General features: G+C 42.0%; 1 protein-coding gene across 2 annotated transcripts in view; it reads right to left on the bottom strand.

Annotated features, from left to right (window-relative positions):
• The window catches only part of CEMIP2 (cell migration inducing hyaluronidase 2), a 51,188-nt gene extending 40,772 nt beyond the window's left edge, over window positions 1–10,416 (bottom strand). The window contains exon 1 of one of the 2 annotated variants that reach the window (XM_032095716.1): window positions 10,176–10,416. The gene's annotated coding sequence lies outside the window, so the exon portion shown is untranslated. Of the gene's footprint in view, window positions 1–9,348; window positions 9,559–10,175 lie in introns of those variants that run through there. The other variant, XM_032095715.1, reaches the window with a different exon arrangement.
• Window positions 10,417–14,660: the final 4,244 nt, after the last annotated feature.

Here is a 14,660-nt window from a genome sequence, read left to right on the forward strand (position 1 = left end):
ATAGTAATTAGCTGTATGGCCAGTTATGACCCAAAGAATGCAGTTATTTGGCTGCACAAATACAGTGCGTCACAAATACAACACAAATTTTACTCTGCAAATGAATTTACAGAGTAAAATGCAGGACAAAATAGTCAAACACCTGAATGATGTAAATACCACATTTGCTTGCAAGTTCCCATGCACCTGAATTTTTCCACATTTCCCTTTGACCTGTGCCTATGCTGTGGTCTCCTACAGGAACTCATGATCTGGGCATCACTTCCTGATGGTCAGTCCCAGACAAGAACACCACACACTTTTGCAATCGTACTGTGGTACACAGGATGATGCAGTATTTTACTTTGCTGCTTGCTTCACAGTGCTTTCAATAAGAGTCAAGTTCTCACACCACATAAAACCAATTACTTAGCATTTATACAGAGCTGTATCTGTACAAATGTGTTGTAACACCATTTACTAATGCTGCTGTTATACTATTCCCAAACTTCTTGCACATCAGAGTATTATGCAAGATTCAACACAGCTTTTAGTCAGGGCCACACTTAAGCATGTGCTTCCAGCCCATCAGTAGGAGGGAAGCTTCCAATGCACAGACTCAGCTGGAGTATCTCAGATGCTTCAGCCCACGATATATCTGGAGTATCGCCACCCATCTGCTGGATGACTGCACTATTTGCATATCACTCTTTTGCAAGAGGAGGGCTACTCCACACAATCCAGGTTTCTGCTTGTGCACCCCTTCTTACAGCATGAGCAAGCAAACAAGTACTTCTCATGCTGGTCATATCAGGCAACACATCTTAAATTAAAAAAAAAAATTAAAGGTTTATTTTGCACAGCTTCCAAGTGAAAACAGTGAATACCTGCAAGCCTGGATCTGTCTACAGAGCATCTGAGCAAACAGATGTGGACAGCAAATCCCAGCAGGCAGACAGCAGTGAGCTGCTGAACAGGCTGCAACATCTCCCATCTCCTCAAGAATTCCTTCACCACTTTTAACATGTGCTGCTACCACACACTCATACAAGCCCACATTGCTCCACATGGTCAGAAACTGGAAACATGTACACACTGTACAACCAGGGGATAACATATGAACCTCCTGAGACGTCACTGTGTGCTTGGAAGCAAGCAGCATGCTTATCCGTTGTTCATTTTGGGGCTGGAAATCGGCTTCTTTTACCAGATAATTCAAAACGTCACCTGACACCACCCAGAGAGTGAGAAAAATACCAAGATATTTTACATTTCTGTGTTGCCAAGTGCTAACTGTAAAAAAACATGTCAAACGTGCTAAAAAACTCCCACACTCCTGCACTGTCTGAAAACTTAGTGAAGAAAGTTTGCTTACTTCATACAGTGCAAAGAAATTAATGCTTCTCTTGAAGCATGCTTTAAGGATCACACGTCTTAAAAGTAAAACAAAAGAGAAACCAGAAGAAATGACACACTTCTGTTGATCTGGGCCACCAAACACCACCAGCTCTACTGCTGACCTATCATCACACTGTCTAGCCTCAGAGTATATAATTCCTGCTAAGGAAAAGACTGAGCAAAGGGTGGAGGAAAACAACACATACACAAAAAAATATTTCCCCATGCAACATAGTACCACAAAAGTTATTACTACTTTCCTGGTAGAGGCACTTGTCTGGTATAAAACCAAAGGGCAGTGAGAAACCCATGAAAACGGAAAGGGACAAGAACGCAGTATTAAAAAGCTCCTAAGTAGAAACAATTATTGAACAGAAAGTGATGTAAAGCAAGCTCCTAAAGTATGACATACACACCTTTACAGACCTTCAAGCTGGTCAACTACAACAGAGATACTAATGTCAACGCTCAAGTGCTTTGGAAGTCCCCAGTTCAACAAATCTCAACCTCACCAGTAAGAATGATTCCAAACAGGGTGCCCACATGCTTTCCTTTCCATGCCCACATTTTCTCATACTGCCTCATTCTGAAATTACACCTATTCACTACGACAATAAACAGCATATTGGAAGGAACCTACTTTTCCACCCATGCACAAAAGCTGGAAAGAATACGTACACAGTAAGATGCACTGCTACGGTTAAGTAACTGTTGGAAATCACAAAATTTATAAAAGCCTGAAAATCTTAGCTGAGTTACAAAAAAAAAAATCTGTAAAAACTCTACTGACATCTAGACACATATGCTGTTTTCTGCATGCCACTACCAAGTCTTTTCCCTTGCCCACCACTTTCAGAAGAAAATCAGAGCAAAAATCAGCAAGAAACAGAGATATAAGAATGGTAGAAGTTACAAAACTTAAAAGATAAGCTTTATTGCACCAGATTTTCTGAATTTCCTGCATAGCAACTACTAATTTTTAGTGAATTTCTTGGCACTTAGAAAACATGTAAAATTCCATGATACACAACCACTGGAAACCACTTGAGCCAAGGTCCACATTTCTTAAACCGAATCTTTCAAAGTACAGAATCACAGAATTACTTCAGTACCACACATCGAGAGACAGAAGTGAAAGCATGCCTTATATTTATGGTGAGAGAGAAGGCCTTTAGATAGAAATAAACTTCATCAGCTGGTCTAGTGAACTCTAGGAGAACGCAAGTCTCCCTCCAGTTCAGAAGCAAATTTCAAACTTATATACAAGAAAGGAAAGTTGAACTACATATGTTTAGGTGATATGCAAAACAGTTAAGCTATTATCCATGGATTAGAAAGGATGATGAGGTGAGGGGGAGAGAATAGTCAGAAGATTCCATTCCAAGGGAAATAGGTAAACAGACACTCTGGAATAGAATTTGTCTGTGGGAATAAGTATGAAATTATGGTCAAATAAAACCATTCTCATGTCCATGGCTGACAGCATACAGGAGAGCCATGAATTTCATTCCTACCCTCCTGTGCAGGTGTTCGGCAGATCACTAGTAAGGATGAGACAAAGCTCAGATGGTATTTGTACAAGAAAAATGGTTCCCTGTTCCAATGACAACTGGGCTTTTGTCCTTCACATACAGTTTGTGTGAACAAGCTCTGCAGCACTCACCTGGTTTCACTTACAGAGCATTTGATGCAGCAGATGAAGCATGTAATTTTGCAGAAAGTTTACGTACAAAACTTAGGGATTTTTGTAGTGCTGCAGAGATGCGTCTTACTGCAGAAACTGCAGGGACATGTTCTTTTCCAGTTCCTAGACACCAAACATCATCCTGTAAGCCTTCAAGAATTCTTAATTCACCCGAAGACACTGCAATTTTCAGTCTGCTCAAATACAACTGTAGTAGCATCAGGTCTTGCCCACTGAAACAAAGAAAAGTAAGCCAGAAGCCACAGCAAACTGTAGTCAGTGTATCTAAAATGGTGTCTGACATTTCCAGTGAATTCCCTCTTTTCCTTCCTTTGTTTCTTTTTGACACAGTTTATCTTTATAAGTTACTTATAAATTGGAGAGCTCTACTCTGTTTTTCATTCACTGTTTAAAAAATAGCACATTCTGCTGGAGGAAACCATGCAGAAACAAGTGAATTATCAACAACTTAAATACAGCACATCCAAGAGCACACTAGGAAATATGGCACATACTGAAATAGGAAAAATGAATGGAATCATTTTCACTGTTCCACTTTCAGAAATGAAATGTTCAATAATTTGTGTAAGAGATCAAGAGTGGAAACTCGCATTTTAATCACCCATCTGCCATTAGCTTGCTGCATGAGTCACAGCTTATTTGGGCCCCAAGCCTGTAACATGAGAAAAAAAGTGGTCACTAGCCTCACAGGGACTTTGTGATGGTTAGTTTAGAGAACGCTTTGGCCTCAGCTCAGTGATGCATCTGAGTACCAGCCTACTTTTAAGTAAATAAATAGCTACACTTAAGTCAACAACTTTCACCCGAAAGTGACGGATTTGCCTTAGAGAAGGCAAATTCACCTTAGAGAACCTGAGTAAGATGGTAGGGGAAAAAACCAAATGAAAACCAGGGAAAAACACTTAAACTACTTCTCATATTGACAATAAGAAGTGGAATACAGGTATTTGTAGTCTCTAAAAAAAACCCAAATCCCAACCAAAACAGCTACACCTTAGGACTTCAAAGTGGAAAATTTTTTGTGTAATGGTATTACACTTCAGAAAGGTAAAGTTGAGTTCTGGCACTACCTTGAATCACTAGGCCTACAATCCTCCTCCAAAGAGAAAGGCAGTAAGATTAGATATTTATTACCAAATTAGAAAAGCTCTTGTAAATACATCATAAGCATATATGAAAGCACAGAATATAACAGGAAGTGTGGGAAAGAGTCAGATCCAATACTTAGCTTTGGTTAACCGACATATGCAAAAATACTCCTGAGTGTACTCATACGATCACTTAATCATCAAAGGGTTGTCATGTTCAAATTACTTTAAACATGAATCGGTATCATAACATGCTCTCTTCCATATCAGCATGTGGATTTCTTTCTTTCTTAGGCAAAGCTGTTAAGTTCTTAGAATTTTTTCTTCAGTCCAACTCAAGCTTCAGTAAATGACATGTCACCCCTTATTCTGCATACTTGAAGGACTGTCTCTGCAGATTTTAACTGCATCAACCACAAAAAAACAATGCTGCTTGAAAAGCTGAATTGTTGCAGCTGCACACCCACATTCTTCTGTCTTGCATTTGTATGAGCCAAGTTAAATGAGTCTGCATTAAAAAATAATTAAGAGCTCCAAATCACATCCAATCACATCCAGTGTGAACACAGCTGTGACATCAGCACCTCTTAGCTCTTTGAACTCCCAAAGGATTTTTCATCCTGGTAATGGATGACTTAAGAGAGAAGCTATATGACACAGGTCCATAGAGTCAGAAGTAGCTGGCAGAATGCAAATTATGTTTCATGCCTCTTCCAAGAAAGAAAAAAAAGATGACACTGAGAAGTCTGTGAACCTGACTCAGTGCTGTATGCTCTGGACTTCAAGAATTTACATAGGTTCAGAGAGCAACAAGGGTGCAGAAGAGAAGTCAGCTGAGAATTATTGGATAAATAACACTTTTGAGTTTAGGAAGTCCTTGGAATGCAAGCTTTTTGAGGCTGAGAGCAGCAGCATCACCATGCAGTAGCCTCACCAGATGGCTATTACTCATGACTGTCAAACACTCGGTAATTGCCTGGATGGCCACTTTGCCTGATGTGATGTGGTCACTCTTCTACTATGCTTTAAGATCTCATTTAACTGTCTTCTGCCTTCACTTTTCCAAAATCCCCTCTCCTCCTCTAAGGACCAAAGCCCCCTCAATTCAGCTGCTGCAATTGCCTGCTGAGATCAGCAGCACAAAATACACCCTCACCTGATTGTGTACACTACCTGCCAAACTGATACACAGTAGCCGAAACATAGTACAGTTTTCATTTTGCTGTAGGAACTGTGGCGATCCAGCAGAAGGGCACAGCACTTGCCAGCTAAATGCATGAGGGCACAAGGTCTTGTGTAAAGTGTGTCTACTGATGAACTAAAGAAGAATAACTTGACTGTATATGTGAATGCTAGCATACCCCATGGCTCTAAGGTATCACAGAAATCACAGAACTATGTGTAAATTAAGTCACTGTTCCTTTTTCATCAGGCTCTCAACTGACAATGTGATATGTTCGTACAATTTTATTAAAGAAAAAACATTCTATCATTGTCCTTTTATTAAAAACACAAACAGCATATTTGGGATATCTCAAAATATCAATCTTCAAACAGCAAAACAAAGCCCTGTAATCCACCATTAAGTATGCATTCTGCTGAGCTGGTGGCTACATTTGTATTTTGGCTGACTACAGTAAATTCCATTCTAGGAAACTCCAAGAACTCTGCAACCAACTGCCAAGTACTGCAACATCCTGCCAGGTATAGCTAGTCATCTTACATGACTGCAGTACTCTTTTTATCATGTTCTTCTTAATCCCATATGCGAAAAAGATAGAAGAGCTACTAGCACATTCCCTTCCGTTAACCTACTTCACAAGAAAGCAATAAAACCAGTTACAAGTTCTAAAGTATGCATTCTTTAATGCCTTCAGTATTTCCTTTCCGTATTGGCAAATACATCGCTTTTCTCCCTCACATCTTTGCTCAACTTTTCAACTCTTTTTCCACTTTCTTTCTCAGTATTACTATTCCAAGAAAATACTTCTGTGGAAAAACACCCACATCTACAAACAATTCATTCCCATTTGTCTTGCCAAAAATAACTCCATTAAATTGATAGTGAAATCCCTTTCGGTAAGTTGAGAATGGATCAAGTCTAGTCACAATTTGACTCCAAACAAGAAATTGCAATTTACAATACAGACTTTAACCATGTTTTGATGCATACTGTAGGTGATTCTACAGAACAGCCTTATTAATGCAAAGCATGAACCTTACTGATATACTTCAGACTACACTCCTATGGTTTAATTTTTTAATATACAGAAAGTGAGATTTACTAGGCAAAAATTTTCCCACTAGTTTCTGAAATTTTTAAATCACTGGTGCATGCACACAGAAGGTGAACAGTTCATCACAAGCACTGTGGGACAGGTTCCCTTGAAGTCACACATGATGTGACCCATCAGGGAGCTCCTTCAGCCGTGGGGCAGGGGTAGCAGGGGTGTGCCCTTACAGCTGTGGAGGCTGCAGCATCGGCCTCCAGCAGACAACGGGGACAGGTTCCCTCTCCTCCCCAGCTTCCCCCAGCTCCAGTACAAGGCAGAACTAAGAGGAGATGAAGCTCCAGTCCTAGCACAGAGCAGCTGGAGCCTTCCCACATGTAGAGAAGCAAACAGCTCCCTCCTATCCAACAAGTAAGACAAAATTGAGTCACTGCTCCTTTTCTGCAAACAAGACTTCCCCAGCAAGAAGCTGAATTGACTTACCTCAAAACACACAAAAACAGTATGCTAAAACTGTTTAATAAAACTTTTCTGAAACATGCTGGACATATAATAAAGGAATTTAATGACTGGGCTTTGTATTTAATGCATATTAAAAGTTACCTGTAATTAAAAAACATTTTTAGTCCTGATGGTCCAAGGCAATGATGCCTTTTCCTGGTCTTAAAATCAAGAGTCAAACATGGTTAGGAGGGAAAAAAGCATTTTACCTTGGTATTTATTTTAAGGATCCTTAGGTGCACTACGTCCAGGTCAAATGCACCCCAATGCACACTGCAATGCCCACCCCCAAAAGATCTGGTATAACATTATAGGTCTTACTAACCAGCATAACTATCAAAAATTCCCCAATGAGAGGCCTGAATGAGCCCCCCCTCCTCCCCAAGGAACCTTCTCCTGGATGGTTCTATCTTAGTTTACATAATGTGTTCTGGAGAGGACCTTGGGGTCTGGGGCACACTAACCCCTACCTATGGAGCTTCCAAAACATTTAGTCTCCTAGTTGAACAAACAAGTCCAAGAATGTCGGCAAAAAGCACTAAGAATACAGCAGTTGTAAAAAAGGTATAATGGGTATAAAAGAAAAGGCAAAAAATCTTCATGGCATCAGCATGCAGACATTTCTTTGCAACCTTGGTGGTAAGGATGTTGAAGTATTTAAGTCAGACTGAAAAGCACCTGTCCCGCTGGACCCTGTCATTAATCAAGGAAATAAACCTCCTAACTTCATTTGAAATACAAGCTACTCCAATATGTATCAACACCAAAAAAAAAAAACCCGAACCAAAAAACAAAAAACCCAAAAACCCTGAGCAAAATAACCAAGGCAGTCCCACAGCTTGTGCTCTACCTATTTTTATATTCATGCCTTAGAGGAAAAACAACCCTATTTGTTCCCCTGGTTTGTCAACTTGTGAACTGTGCCACCAAAAGGCTTCCAGTGCTTCCAGTCACAGGAGCTGTAACAGCTGGGAGACCTTTAGTGGATTACACAGGGCCTTCTGAAAACAATGATTTTTACAAGAGACGCCACCATCTCCTACTAGTTAGTGTCTCTACTAACAACAAGTCAGATGAACTTGCTAAAAGCTTCCAGCCAACCCTCAACACCACATTCCCCACAAAATACTGTGGGCCAATGTGTTAATATTCGTAATTAAAAAAACCTACAGTGTGCCACTGAGAAACATCTATCCACATCTCAAAACAGCACACACCACAGCTCCTGCTGAGATGCTGAACTTCAGAAGGCACTCTCATTTTAGCACAGACCTCACAAGACCCCTTGTCTTTGTCCTCTTCCCCTCCACATTCTCTTTTTTCTTCCTGAATCCCTCTGTAGCTGGAGGCATTACTTGTGCTTTACATAGAACTTATTTCTCTGGCCTCTTTGCCTAGCTCAAGTCCCTGGCATACAGTCTGCTGGATGCTGTATTAGTAGAGAGAGTGCAGGAGGAGCAGGCCCAACAAACTTGATCTGGTAGGAGATTTCACATCCATGCTGGCAGTGCACAGGGTCCATGCAGACAAAGCACCTCGAAGAGCTATAGACTCCTACGAACAAAGATGAACCTCCCTCCTCCTTACTGCTACCCATGGGCCATTTCACACCACCAGCAAGCCACGGCAATCTTTTTCTGTGATTCATTAAAACAGACTAACGCCACACAAAAATACAAAGTACTACTTTATACTCCTTATTACATTGTCTTTGTCAAGCCCCAGCTCCTATTTTGTTTTTAGAACTACTCAGAAACATAAAATCTCTTCTTTTTTAAGGAAACCGTGCCACTAAATACACATGTAAAATACACATGTAAAATACAAATAAGGGTAGTATCTTCAGCACACAGCCCTCATCTAAGATGTGATGTCGCACAAATGCAGCGCATTAATCACTGCACACCCGCTTTTCCTAGAGGGGCTGCGATGATGTACAACTCTCAGTGTTTCTTCCGTGCCTCGGGGCAAGTAAAGCAGCTGCTGGTTATCAGTCACAAGGACGGCATTCCACGACAGCCCAAGCACTCGCGTATGCCTATGACAAGTCCGAGCGCAGTCACGCCGCGATGCGGACCTGAGCCCAGTCGCTCTCCACCGCGATCCCGGCAGCATCCGACCAGGCGCGCCAACAAAGCCGCGGCCCGAGGAGCGCGGCCCCGCCGCCGCACCTGCCGCGACCCCGCGGAGCGGAGCGAGGCCCACACCTGCCGGGCACGCGCGACTCCTCAGGGCGGCCGCACCCGCCTCCGGCTGCCGCCCGGCCCTCCCCGCCCCGCCGCCGGCTGCTGCCGCCCCCGCTCCCTCCTTCCCTCCCCTCCTGCCGGCCCCGGGAACAAAAGACGCCAGTGCGGCGGAGCCCGGCTAGCGAGGCGCGGCGGCCCGGCCCTCGCCCCGGCACGGCCCGGCCCCGCGCTGGTCCCGGCCGGGCCGGGCGCGCTCTCACCTGGGCCCGGCGCGGCGGCGCGCTCAGGGCGGTGGCGGCGCGCTCAGGGCGGCGGCATAGCGCTCCCCGCCCCGGAGACGGCGGGAGGCCGCCGGCTGCTCTCTAACTCCGCCGCTCCCCGCCTCGGCTGCCGCCCTTACGCAATTGGCAGCGGCCGCAACCCCGCGGGGCTACCCTGATCGTGGGCCCCGAGCGGAGGCGGCTGCACCCCGCCGCCGCAGCCCCGCCTCCCACGCTCCCACCGCCCCCGCGCCGGGGGAGGAGCGGGGCCGCCCGCCCGCCCCTCGCCCGGCCCGGCCGCACCTCAGCTCTGCGCTCCGCCGGGTGCTGCGCTGCCCGGCTCTCCCCTGGAGCTCCCCCGCCGGACTGTATGCCTAGGCCCTCCCGCCTCCTGCAGCGCCAGGGCCTGGGGTGGGCAAGTGGAGGCACAGGGTAGTTTGCATCCATGCCCTGACCTACGGCTCTCCTCTGGGCAGTGTGGAGAAGAGCTGTCTGGCAGCTCAAATACTAGACACAGCGTTAGATACCGATGTCCGAGTTAAAGTAATAGTAATAATAGTAATAGTAGCAGTAGTAATAATAACAATAATAAAATAATAATAAATCCACAGTATAAGCACGCAGGTGCTGCCTGGGCGGTGTGAAATTTGCGCGAGGTACGAGAGCAGTTGAAGAGCCAGGCGGCAGCGAGGAAAGATAGTGTGCTGTCTCCGGAGGGGCAGCGGGGAGCGATTGAGAGACACCCGGAGCGCATGAGAGGCGACAGTAGCAGAGAGCAGAGACACGCGGCAGCTGTCGGTACGTGCAGGCTGAACTAAGTTACTTACGGCGGTTGTAGTCCGGGCAGTCTGACCAGGGCAAAGAGCTGACTGGAAAACCTGACTCCACTTTCTGATTTTTTTTTTTTTTTTTTAAATTTTGTGTCAGGTTTTAATGTTTTTTAAGTAAAATCAAGCTAAACCCAAAAAATGTTCTGAATTTCAGAGAACCCCTGCCTGTAGCTGTTACACAGCAAAGAGCATCAATTGGTGTAGACATTCAGAGGAACTGTGAAGATTCAGGGCACCTCAGCCTCTCAGGCTGTCTGCTTTGATGTAAGTCTGACAACGGACTTCTCTTAAGTCTGGGACCTCCCACCATTTCCGTGCACCGAGGTTGGGCCACACTCATTACTAATGAGACAGTAAAAAAAAAAACAAAACCAAAAACCAAAAAAGACACCCTGATCGTATTCAAGATGCTTCAATGAAATGCTTCGGGAAATACCAACGTTTCCCAACATAGTTATTTCCTTGGGAATATTACAAACAGATGAATACAAAGTAATAACTCACTTGTGTGTCTATGAACACTGCCCTACTTTGGCTCTAGCGATTTCCTCTTTGTTTACGAATAAGCATAGCCTGTGTGGTGTGCTTATAGCATATGGAGACATCTAGCGCCTAAATAATAGACTGCAAATCAGCTTCATTAGTCTGAAATCTTGGAGATCACAGCTGAATCCATTGCTTGCAATATTTCACCCTAGGACTGCTGGGTGCGGAGCGGTTTTACTGCAAACTGTCACACCACTGAATAGCAGCTGCCGTGGGCAGGGACTGTGGTAGAATAAGCAGCTGAACTAGCTCAGGAGGGAGCTGTGACTGCAGCTCTGCTGCACAGCTTGAGCTTCAGGCCTGAGATTTACAGTAGTAATTGACTCAAGACAGAGATTTGCCTGTATAGACACGAAAGGTGTTGAGACAGTTCCTAACTTGCCCTTGCCACTAAACCACAGAGAGGAAAGCCCTTAGGTGTATGAATAAGACAGTTTCCTCTTGGCTTTGATAGTGTTTCTCTGTTTCTATTCTTTCTTTGCTAGCCCAGGAGCACAATCATTCTAACACATATAATTGTAAATCTTTGCCTCTTTTCAACAAACATATGCAAACTGAATACTTAGATTTGCCAATTACCTTGGCTAAAATTAAATTGAATAGTAAGCATTGCTTATCTATTGGAAAGATATTATTATTGTATTTCTGTCCAGGATCAGAAAGTATTCACTTTTTTATATACTTGTGTAAAGAAAGAAGAAATACAGACTGCTGATCAACATTCTCAGCCAGAAGCCTGAAAACAAGCTTGTTTCAGTGATACCCATGTAGATGTTTTTGCCAGTACGACTATATAGGGGCATAAAGTAAAACATTTCTAGATGCTTAAATAGTCTGAAACAAAATGTATTGCATTATATATGTGTGTGTGTGTAGGAGTGCACGTGTGTGTATATTTTAGACAACTGACATAATACGTTTTTTTTCAGTCTCCGGCAAGTCCCAAACATCTTTGAGCTGTGAAAGCACTAGATCATAGGACCATAGAAAAATTAAGGCTGGAAAAAATGTTTAAGATCATTAAGTCCAACTGTCAACCCAGCACCACCACCATGTTCACCATTAAACCATGTCCACAAGTGCTATACCCACAGGTTTTTTGAACGCATCTGGGGATCATGATCCCACCACTTCCCTGGGCAATCTGTTTCCATGCTTTACAACCCTTTCTGTGAAAAAAAAAAAAAAAATCCAAACATTTAATCTAAACTTCCCCTGGTGCAACTTGAGGCCATTTCCTCTCATTCTGCTACTTGTTACCCAGGAGAAAAGACTGACACCCACCTTACTATGACCTCCTTACAGGTAGTTGTAGATCTCTTACAGAACGGAATTATCACCAAACAACTACAATGTCTTTAAGTGATGGATACATTTGAATAAAACAATCCCTAACCCTGTAAGTATGCAAAATATTAGACTTTGAAATTACCTGAGTGTTTGAAACCTCTCTATCAAACCCAAATGGTACACTAAAGCATTAGTGCTTCTGCATTTGATATGATTAGTTTCTTCACACTGCTTTGGGTTTCAGCAGACAAAAGGTAGGTAAAGTGTATAAACCAAAGTTTAAAACTGGCAAAAGATGGACTTGAAAGAGATGATTGATGCCATCACTATGGTCTAATGATTTCAAAATAAGTGAGAATGAAGCAGCTTTTGTCCTTCTGAATAAAAAGAGGTACTAGGAGGGAGTGAGTTAGGAAGCAACAGGAGGGAGTAAGTATTGGTAGTTACCAGTTAAAATTGTGTCCTCTCAATTCCCGTGGAGGTCCTTAGAAAATACTGCTGTTGGTCTATTGAGATAAGAGAGCAAATGTACATATTTCTTTCCTTACTTAAGCCTTTCTGGCATATCTTCCAGGTACTCTGTGGTAATACTTTTTCCATATAGTAGCCATGTTTTAAATTATCATAAAAAACACACAGATTTTTAATTAACTTTCTGGGAGTTTAGCACATGTAGCAAAATAAAAGTTAAATTATTGAAAGAGTACAATGGCTGCCTAGGCTGGGGGAAGGTTTGCTCTCAGTAAAAGCCTGATCTTACTTTGACATACTGTGCTTCAACCAAAGGTAACAGCAGTTAATAAAATAAGGGAGAAGACAAGAGTGTAAAATGCATATTGGGGGAATGTAGAAGTAATTTTTAACCAAATTTAGTTGCGAGCAGTTTCAGTGCACCATCTTCCCCTGCTCACTGAAGAGCCAATGCCCTTTTCTTTCTGTATGTCAAGACAACCCATATGCAACTAATTTATTTTTTTCAGGTTTACAGAAAAGTGTGACCTATTTCTGAGTTCTGCTGAATCCTACCTGTCATTCTCCTCCCTTACTTTGTCTGTTCCCAAAAATTTTACAGTGGAGAAACTTGTCAGAATTTCAAGATTCTGGGTCATATAAAGATGAGAAACTCTTGAAACCCAACAACAAAAACTGATATATTTTTAATGGCTTTTAGATTTCCTCCTCTGTAATCAAAAGTTGATAGTGAATCAGCAAAATAATTTTAAAGTTTCTGTTAATGAAAGGAGCATAGGCTGCACTGAAGGGTACAAGGAGAATTAATAAACTAGGTTTTAATAGAATAGTTGAAAATAAGTATAAAGAACAAATAAGAATGGGAGGGGGAAGCAGATATACACAGATGGAACATATGAAGGGGAGCACATAATTGAGACAAAAGGAAAAAAGAAAAAATCCCCAACAAAATCACAAAGCAGATACGAGTACAAGAAAGCTGTATTTTGCCTTTTACACTTCTAAAGTGCAGTTGGATGAAAACCAAAATGCAACAAAGCCATAGTGCATTAGTTTTAAATATCATCTGAAAAAAAGTCACATTTCCCTACCAAATCAATTCAACGGTTAAGAAACACAGGTACTACTTTCTCATTGTGCTTAGATTTTAGTTCAACGTTATTAAAAAACTTGTGATTGTGATTGTCTTATGTATTTTAAAAACTTTTCCTTGGGAAAGCTTCTCACGGCAGGTGTCCACCTTCCAAGTCACTTCAATATATATTTTAATGTGAATTGGGTTGACATTTATGTTAATTTCACAAGCTAAGTGCAACAGTAAATTTGCCTTGCATTTAAAGTAGATATTGATGGAAACTCATTTGTAAATGAGTGACCAGAAACACAGCTGCAAGGACTACTGGTTCTAGTTGCTTGTTTGGTCAAGAACCATAAGCAATATATAAGCAGATACACTGTTAGGCTAGTCAGGTCCATGAGAGTTAAATTTGGAGTGCTGTGCTCAAGAGACAAGAGCCACAGTCTACAGACCTTTTAACATCTCTCAGAAATCTTTGATTATGAGACGTTCCACAGTCCATAAGGCAGACTAAAAATTGTTACATGCATAATTTCCTACATATTGCCTGCTAGACTTTGGTTGAGACTATTTGAAAGGCCTATGATCATTTGCATTTCATCTCATGGGCCTGGTGTAATTGCTTTTAAATTATGCACGTTTCTATGTGATAAATTTAAGTCCTGAATTTTTTGTTTTGTTTTTCTCTTAAAAGAGAATGATTTTGGTTAAAACTCTGTGAATTTTATGAGAAGAAGAGCACAGCTTAAAGCACAGTTTTTTGATCTGCATTCACATACTAATAAGCCATTAAACATGGCAAAATTGTGTTATTTTAATTTTTGAGAAGGACAGAGTGTCTGACTTCCACTGTAGAGAAATGCATTTTAAGTGGTCTGCTCTTATGGTTATTTATTATGTATCTGATTGAAAAGAAAATATAAATATTTTCACAAGGTGAAATGCTCAGGAATATTACGTATTTTAAAATAATTAAAACATTTGGAAAATAACAAAGCTGTAATACTTCCAAATTAGTGCCAAAAACAGATATGGAAAGTTCTAAAAGCCTGTATTTGCTGGTACCTCATTTTGTCCCAGAAGAAACATATGTAGGT

The sequence above is a fragment of the Corvus moneduloides genome, chromosome Z (genome assembly GCF_009650955.1).
Source record: "Corvus moneduloides isolate bCorMon1 chromosome Z, bCorMon1.pri, whole genome shotgun sequence".
Lineage (NCBI taxonomy): Eukaryota > Metazoa > Chordata > Aves > Passeriformes > Corvidae > Corvus > Corvus moneduloides.